Raw genomic sequence first — 7,487 nt, forward strand, 5'->3', positions numbered from 1 at the left:
CTTCCTCTTCTATCTTTGGAATCATTTGAGAAGAATTGGTACTAACTCTTCTTTAAATATTTGGTAGAATTCACCTGTGAAGCCATCTGGTTCTGGACTTTAGTTTGTTGAAAGTTTTTTGATTACTGATTTAATTTCATTGCTGGTAATCGGTCTGTTCAAATTTTCTATTTTTTTCCCGATTCAGTTTTGAAAACTTGTATGTTTCTAGGAACTTACCCATTTCTTCTAGGTTGTTCAAGTTATTGGCATATAACTTTTCATAATATTCTCTTTAATCCTTTGTATTTCTGTGTTTTTGGTTGTTATTTTTTCTCCATTTCTGATTTTATTTGAGTCTTCTGTTTTTGTTTTGTTTTTTTTGATGAGTCTGGCTAAAGGTTTATCAACTTTATCTTTTCAAAGAACCAACTTCTACATTTAATTGATCTGTTCTCTTGTTTTCTTAGTCTTTTTTCATTTATTTCTGCTTTAAGGTTAGGTTGTTTGTTTGTGATGTTTTCTTGCTTCTTAAGGTAGGCCTGTATTGCTATAATCTTTCCTCTTAGAATAGCTTTTGTTGCATCCCAAAGATTTTGGACCATAATGTTTTCACTGTCATTTGACTCCAAGTATTTTTTTTTTATTTCCTCTGATTTCTTGGTTGATCCATTCATTGTTTTTTGTCGTTTTTTTTTTTTCTTTTTTTTTAGGATTTTATGCACTTATTTGAGTGAGAGAGTAGGAGAGAGAGCAGGAGCAGGGAGGGAGGAGCAGAGGGAGGGGAAGAAGCAGACTCCTTGCTGAGCAGGGAGCCTGATGCAGGACTCAGTCCCAGGACCCTGAAATCATGACCTGAGGTGAAGGCACCAGGCACCCCCATTCATTGTTTAGTAGCATGTCATTTAGTTTCTGTATTTGTTTTCCAGATTTTTTTCTTGTGATTTCTAGTTTCATAACATTGTGGTCAGAAAAGATTCATGGTATAACTTCAGTCTTTTAATTCATTGAGGCTTGTTTTGTGGCCTAACATGTACTCTATTCTAGAGAATATTCCATGTGCACTTGAAAAGAATGTGTTCCACTGTTTTAGAATGGAATATTCTGAATATATCTGTTAGATTTCTCTGGTCCAATGTGTCATTCAAAGACACTCTTTCCTTGTTGATTTTGTCTGGATGATGTACCCATTGATATAGGTGGGGTGTTAAAGTTCCCTAATACTATTTCATTACTGTCGATTTCTTAATAGCTGCTTTATGTATTTCAGTGTTCCCATGATTGGGTGCATAAATATTTACAATTATTATATCTTCTTATCAGATTGTTCCCTTTATGATTATGCATTGTCCTTCTTTGTTTCTTGAACAATCTTTGTTTTAAATTTGATTTTGTCCAATATAAGAAGTGCTACCCCAGCTTTCTTCTGTTTGCATGATAAATGTTTTTCCATCCCTTCACTTTCATTCTGCAAGTGTCTTTAGGTTTCAGGTAAGTTTCTTCTACCTGGGCCTTGTTTTTTATCCATTCTATCACCCTATGTCTTTTGAATGTTGCATTTAGTCCATTTACATTCAAAGTAATTATTAATAGGTACGTACATATTGCCATTTTGTTACTTGTTTTACAGTTGTTTTTGCAGTTCTTCTTTTACTGTCTTCCCTTGTGGTTTGATGGCTTTCTTTAATGGTATGCTTGGATTCCTTTCTTTATTTTTTGTATATCCATTATAGGTTTTTGATCTGTGGTTACCATTAAGTTCATATGTAACACCTATACATACAGCATTCTATATTAAGTTGATGGTTGCTTAAGTTTAAACCCATTCTAAAAGCACTGGATTTTTACCCCTCCCTCATGTTTTATGTGCATGACATCATACTTCACATTCTTTTATTTTGTGAGTCCCTGTACTGATCAATTATAGATATAATTGATTTTTACTCTTTTTGTGTTTTAACCTCTCTACTGGTTTTATAAGTGATTAATCTACTCGTATTATATTTGTATTTACCTGTGCATTTTTTTTCTTGTCCTAATTTTCTTACTCCTGATTATGGCCTTTACATTCTACTTGAAGAATTCTCTATAATGTTTCTTGTAAGGCTGCCTTAGTGGTGATGAACTTTTAAGTTTTTATTGTTATTGTTGTTTTGTTTTTGTCTAGGAAACTCTTATCTCTCCTTCTTTCCTAAAGTTAACCTTGCTGGATATAGTATTTTTGGTGCAAGTTTTTTGTTTTTCTGTTTTTTTCCTTTCAGCACCTTGAATACATGATGCCACTCCTTCCTGGCCTGCAGTTTTCACTGAAAAAAAACAAAAGCAAAAACAAAAACAGCTGATAGCTTTATGGGATTTCCCTTGTATGTAACTGTTTTCTCCTGCTGTTTTTTAAAATTCTCTCTTTATTATTACTTTCTGCTATATTAATTATTGTGTTTTTTGATGTGGACCTCCTTGGGTTGATTTTCCTGGGGGCTTTCTGTATGTCTTGGATTTGGATGTCTGTTTCTTTCACCAGGTATGGGAAGTTTTTAGTTATTACTCAAATAAAATTTCTGCCCCCTTTTCTCTCTCTTCTCCCTCTGAGATCTCTATAAAGCAAATGTTACTACACTTAACCCTGTTGCTGAGTTTCCTTAACCTATTCTCATTTTTTTAATCATTCTTTTTTGCTGTTCAGTTTGGTTGCTTTCCATAACTCTGTCTTCCAGCTTGATGATCTGTTCTTCTACTACCTCTAATATACTACTGATTCTCTCTACTCTACTTTTAATTTCAGTTATTAAGTTCTTCACCTCATTGGTTTTTTTTAATTTTATCTCTCTCAAAGGTGTCAGATTCTCTACTCTTTTCTCAAGTCCAGTAAGTATCTTTATGACCATTTTAATTCTCTATTAGACATGTTACTTATCTCCATTTCATTTAATTCTTTTGCTGTGATTCCACTTTGTTTTTTCATTTGGGACATATTCCTCTGTCTCCTGATTTTCTGTAAGTTCTGTGTTTGTTTCTATGTATTAGGAAAGTCAGCAGTGTCTCCTGATCTTGAAAATAGTAGTCTTATGAAGAAGAGGTCCTGTGGTGCCCTGTAGTGCAATGCCCTCTATTCACCAGAACCAGGCACTTCAGCAGTGTCTCCTATGTGTGTTTTGTGTGCTCTACTATTGTGGTTGAGCTGTGTTTGCTGTTAGTCCAATAAACTGCAATGGCTCACTTTGCCCGATGTGGGCAGGGTTTAGTCCCTGAACCATGAAGGGGCCATTCTGGGGCTGCCTTGTGTTTGTATTTACATCAGACCAGGTCTGCCCTCCACCCGTTTGCCGGTGCTGCAGTCACAGAAAACTGCAGGGCACTCTCCCTGCATTGTACCTTGGGAGGCTTTTGTTGGTGGACAGGACCTGCAGTCAGACCAGATGTCTACCCCCAGTTCATCTGTTGGGATTGCAGTGACCATGAGGTACAGAGCTCTCTACTTGTGCTGTTCTCTGTGAGATTTTTGTTGGTGGATGGACTAACAATTAGAGCAAATGTCCACCCTCAGCCTATTGCTGGAGCTGTAGTCAAACTGGTGAATGTGGTTATTGTCCCCTCTATCCAGGACAGGAATTGGCACAGGTCACTCTCTGGGCTGTTTGTACAATGAGATGTGTCAGGAGCCACTGTGGAGGAACTCCTGCTGAGTAAGCAGGTTGGATGGGGCAGATCTGCAGGAGAATGCAGAGGCAGGGTGCACAGTGTTAGCAAGTTAGGTGGAGAGTGTTTAAGCTGGCTCCTGTCCATATCTGGGTATCTAGACTTGGGGGAAGGGGTTATGTGAAGAGAATTATGTCACTTAGCAATGATTCAATTGTGAAAATGTAGGAATTAATATTTCAAAATTAGGGATCAAAACATAATCTTTAAGGTCGCCTGGGTGGCTCAGTCTTTAAGTGTTTGCCTTCAGCTCATGTCATAATCCCAGGGCCCTGGGATCAAGCCCCACATCGGGCTTCCTGCTCAGTGGGAAGCTTGCTTCTCCCTCTGTCCCTCCCCCTGCTTGTGTTCCTGCTCTTGCTGTGTCTTTCTCTGTCAAATAAATAAATAAAACCTTAAAAAAAAACATAATCTTGAAATCTTGCAGAAGTAGGCAAAGTAAATTTGAATTGTTAAAATAAAATAAAAATGTACAGATTACTTTAGAAATGAAAATCAAATCTATTAAATATTGAAGTGAACTAGAGTTGAGACCACTGAAACACACAAAGTGACAATTAAAACAAGATAAATATTTATTAAATGTGACTAATTTATAAGGCTATATTGGATTACATAAATGTAACTCAATGTCTGAATCATATCTCATCCTGATACAGCCTTCATTAAATCTGAAGTCTCAGATTTGAAGAGCTATCAAAAGTTCCCTTCAGTTTTTAATCTCTTTGAAATATCAGTTTGATTCTTGGGAATGCTCTGAAAATCACCAACTGAAGTCTCTTATCAATGAGACTGTTCCATTCTAGAGAAGACAACTTGTCACAGGCAACATCACACTTTAAAAGGGCAGGGATTTTTGTCATTACCAATGACCTAGAATACTTGCTTGCCATATGGTGAGGACTCAATAAATGTTTATATTTATATCTATACCTATATGAATTACCTCTTATTTTCTTTCTATCTAAAATGAAATTATTTAACCATAGAAATTTTTCCTAAAATTGTATCTAAGATTCACCAGTTGGATATTAAAAGGCATTCTCTGAAAAAAATAGATTCTATGGGTGAATTATGTTTGGGAAACAGGAAGTTAAACAAAATTAGTGGGATTTCTTTACTGAAGGAGTTTTCAGGACTTTTATATGTAAATATACAATGAAAATAAGAGAAGAAAAGCACATGTAGGATTTCTTGAACCTTTCTTTTTCATATAAAGCATCTGTAAAAGTTACAATACATAAATTAACCTATTTTACTCCTGTCCATTAACTTTTGATAATGGTCTCTGCTCATTATTCAGTATTACCCCATTCAAAAATATTATTCCTATCCTTCCTCACCTCCTCTACAGTACGTGGATTATGTAGCAAAATAAAATTTTGTTATGGTTATTGTTCTGTTCTTACCAACATGGACAGATTAAAGTTGAGATCTGAAACAATCTTTGAAGCAAATTTAATATAAAACCTGGTAAAGAGCAATTGACTTGCTCCCCCATGCATGGTCTGGATGGCTAGCCCTGCTCTTCAGTTTTTGTACCCTCTTAGAAGTGAGTCTACAACTTAGAAACAAGTGTTGAGGAAGGCAACACACCTGGTCTCAATGAAGGAGTCATTCTTAAGTTGCTAATGACATCCAGGAAATGTATTCATATGACACTAAACAAGTTTGTATAGACATTATTTTTTTACTTAGTTGATAATAATGTTTTCTTGAATATCCAACTGCGATGCCTAGACCTGATCCAATATTCAATGTCCTTGGGTTCCTGGGAAATCTCTTCTTTGGTATTGTTGGAATTTCTGAAAGTGCTAGAACCTAACATCTTTCTCTTCTCATACCCAGCTACTGAAGATTTCTAGATTCTTCATGCTCTTATCTCATTTCTTTTTTCTTTCATTTTGCAAAGAGTTACTGATCACCTCATTCACCTGGCTCTCTGAGTATTGGGGTTCCTTTGAGACTGTTGATTCTGGAATCAGTCTGAGTAAAAATTTCAACTCTAACCTTTACTCTCAGACAACTAATTTCTCTGCCTCAATTCCTTCATTTGTTAAGGAGGGACCATTGTAGTTCTTAACTCAAAATTATTGTCAGGATTAAACACGGACTAGCATAAAGGGGGTTTAGTAGTGAGTTTAGCACTAAATGAGTTTTCAGCAAATGTTTATTATTAATAAAATCCCCTATAATAGTCCTCCTACTCTCCAACTCTGTGCTGACCTCCACCCCCAGGGACCTATATTCTTTTAATCTGTTTTTTAAGATCCAGAGTGATATTGCCTTTCCTAAATTAGACAGAGGCAACTGTTGTTTCTCCATTAACATTTAGCTATAGTGTTTACCATATATAAACAAACTGACAGCTTTGGTACCTACCGAAGATAGCACATATTCAGTTGTGTGAAAAGGAGAAGGGAGAGCTGGGGAAGGGAGAGTAGGGAGGGTGGCAGGCATTGAAAAATGCTGAATTTTCCATACTTGTGGTTTGCACTGATTAGTTACCCCTTAATTATTCACCAATATATTTCATTTTGAAGTTTTTTGCTATGTCTATAGGACATGCCTAATCCTCAGTAGCATAGTTATTTTTTTTTGTTTGTTTTTCCTTTTTTTACCCTGCCATATTAACAAGTGATAGCCAAACAATTAATCATAGCTAGACTATGGTACTCTGAACAAGATGTCAAAAAAGCTAAAATAATTAGACCAACTATGGCACAATTTGCTTATTTTCAGTCATCTAAGCATGGCTTAAATCTCTCACTTCAATCAATTCTTTATTAACTCTTGCTTTCCTGGAACCTTGTTTTCTGCTTTTTGTTGAATTAGGGGGTGACAAAAGAAACAGGAATATTAAAAAAGTCAAGTAGAATTACTTGCTAGAATTGTATGGCAGATGCTTAGGAGACATGGCAACTACTTGTGTCTAAGACCAGCAAGCATGCAATGGACTACCACTGCCCATCAGACTCCTGATAAAAAATTTATAGGTACATTAATGAAGTGTTTGGCTTAAATATTTGATGTATCATCACATCATCTTTTCCTTTTTCTTTCCCCAGGAGAAAACAAAGGAAAGGCTGCTCATCTCCATAGGCACCATGCATGACAACTTTTATTCTGGAAGGTAAATTTGCAAGGAAAACATGTGACACCAGATGGCTGGAGAGATTTAAGAAAGTGAGCAGTATGTCAGCCAAAGCTGTAACTAGTAGCTAATGAACAGCAGCCTTCAAATGAGTAAAACCAAAGTGAAAAAAGAGGATGAGGAATGGGCTGAAAATGGAATGGTAGTCAAGTGAGCAAAGATAGGATAATCCTAATACCAGTTTATAGAGAATCCAGAATAAAGATTTCTGCTTTCTGCAGCTGGACCAAATGTTCTTTCCCCTTCCTCAAATTCTTCTTATAATGAGAAGTCATCATGGTCATAGGAGACAAAGACATTGCTGATAAATATCATCAAAGATGTTGCATACATCAGCCACTGCCCACTCTAGGAGTGTCCATGAAGCAGATTTTTTTTTCCCCCCAGAAAAGTGTTCTTCCTGACAATATGGCTTATTTTGTCCTTGTCACCTTTGGAATATAATTTTCATTTGTATGTCTTATTTTGATTTTAATAAGAATCACACTCTAAGACAAAGATTAGAATAAAAATAGTTTTTATGGAAAGAGCAGGGAGCATTGCAAAGAAGTAGTGAGGTATTACAGAAAATTGAAGGAAATGAAAAAGCTACCAGAGTGGGCTACTGAAGCTTACTTCCACAGAGAGTGTGGGAAATGATTTAAAGAAACAACAACCA

At 36.0% G+C, this 7,487-nt stretch overlaps 1 long non-coding RNA gene across 1 annotated transcript in view; it reads left to right on the plus strand.

Annotated features, from left to right (window-relative positions):
• LOC112826435 (uncharacterized) overlaps nt 1-7,001 on the plus strand; it is a 42,428-nt gene extending 35,427 nt beyond the window's left edge. Inside the window, exon 3 of the long non-coding RNA XR_012381011.1 lies at nt 6,744-7,001. This is a non-coding gene — a long non-coding RNA (uncharacterized lncRNA). The remainder of the gene's footprint in view (nt 1-6,743) is intronic.
• The last annotated feature ends 486 nt before the right edge of the window (nt 7,002-7,487 follow it).

The sequence above is a fragment of the Callorhinus ursinus genome, unplaced genomic scaffold (assembly GCF_003265705.2).
Source record: "Callorhinus ursinus isolate GAN/ISIS: 27379988/994484 unplaced genomic scaffold, GSC_fseal_2.0 scaffold1, whole genome shotgun sequence".
Classification (NCBI taxonomy): Eukaryota; Metazoa; Chordata; class Mammalia; order Carnivora; family Otariidae; genus Callorhinus; species Callorhinus ursinus.